At 34.2% G+C, this 1,132-nt stretch overlaps 1 protein-coding gene across 1 annotated transcript in view; it reads right to left on the reverse strand.

Moving 5' to 3' along the window:
• The window catches only part of brd2b (bromodomain containing 2b), a gene marked incomplete at its 3' end in the record, with an annotated part of 13,235 nt that overhangs the window by 2,823 nt on the left and 9,280 nt on the right, over positions 1–1,132 (reverse strand). The window lies entirely within an intron of this gene.

Here is a 1,132-nt window from a genome sequence, read left to right on the forward strand (position 1 = left end):
GTCAAAATTATAAATGATTATGCATATTAATAGAATATTCTAGGTATCTTATTCTACATTTTTAATAGCAACATGCTTTTCTAACCAAATTTAGTTCATGTTTAATTCAAGCACTTTTAAGGACCTACAGTCTTCCCAGAACCCTCTGGTATGGAAGGCCAATAGGGCCAAAACTAACGTTTTAACACGTAGTTGTGTGTTAAGGCGAGACACTACAGGTGAATAGGGTAAACTTTTTAACTAGTAGATATCACCATGAAACTTTCCCAGTTGATTTACCTACATTGAGATGAGAAAAAAATGTATTACAAATTTTCTGTAATTGGGCAATATCTAATTAAATATGCGCTAAATAATCAAATCTGAGTATTGGATAAAGCCAGGTTAAAAAAAAAAATTTCATTGTGTTCACATATTAGATGGGGAAAAAAATTACAGAGGGATTTATGGATATCTACTTTTGTTATCCTGTAAATCAGAATATACTGTCAATAGCCTTAATTATTTTTGCCATGTTTTTTGGAATAAAATGTTATATAAATCAGGCTAGGAATAATATATTTACAAATCCCTCAGCAAATGTCTTCATAATATAACTAGGTACAAGACTGGAATGTGTGGTGTATATCGGTGCTTCTGAAGTGGAGATTTGGGACTTAGAGAATGAGAGAAAAGTCATTTTGAGAAAACAGGCTTTAAAGATTTATCATCAGCCAATGAGATTGCGCATTCAGCCCTTTTACTTTCACGATTGGTTGCTGATAAAAAGGAAATGACCATATTTGGATCCGACAGCATTGTACAGGAGAGAGAGAGCTTTCTAACAGTGTGTGTGATGACAGGGAGCAGACAGCGATCGCGGAGCGATGATTTACAACGCCAACTTTTGTTGAATTGATGAGAAATCTACAGACGCAAACAGACAAAGTGTAGTAAAATAAAGACCTAAATGTGTATTTCGGACTTTATTTTCACCACAAGTCTGAAAGAAGACATTATTGAAGACAAATAGCCCAAAATCTCAAAATTGACCAGTAAAAAAAAAAAACTGTTTTTGCCTCGCCTTAACACTGCTTAAGATGTTCACACATTTTGGCCTGTTCGGTCTTCCATAATCTGATACCATCATCAC

This window comes from Rutilus rutilus (assembly GCF_951802725.1).
Source record: "Rutilus rutilus genome assembly, chromosome: 17".
NCBI classification, from domain to species: domain Eukaryota; kingdom Metazoa; phylum Chordata; class Actinopteri; order Cypriniformes; family Leuciscidae; genus Rutilus; species Rutilus rutilus.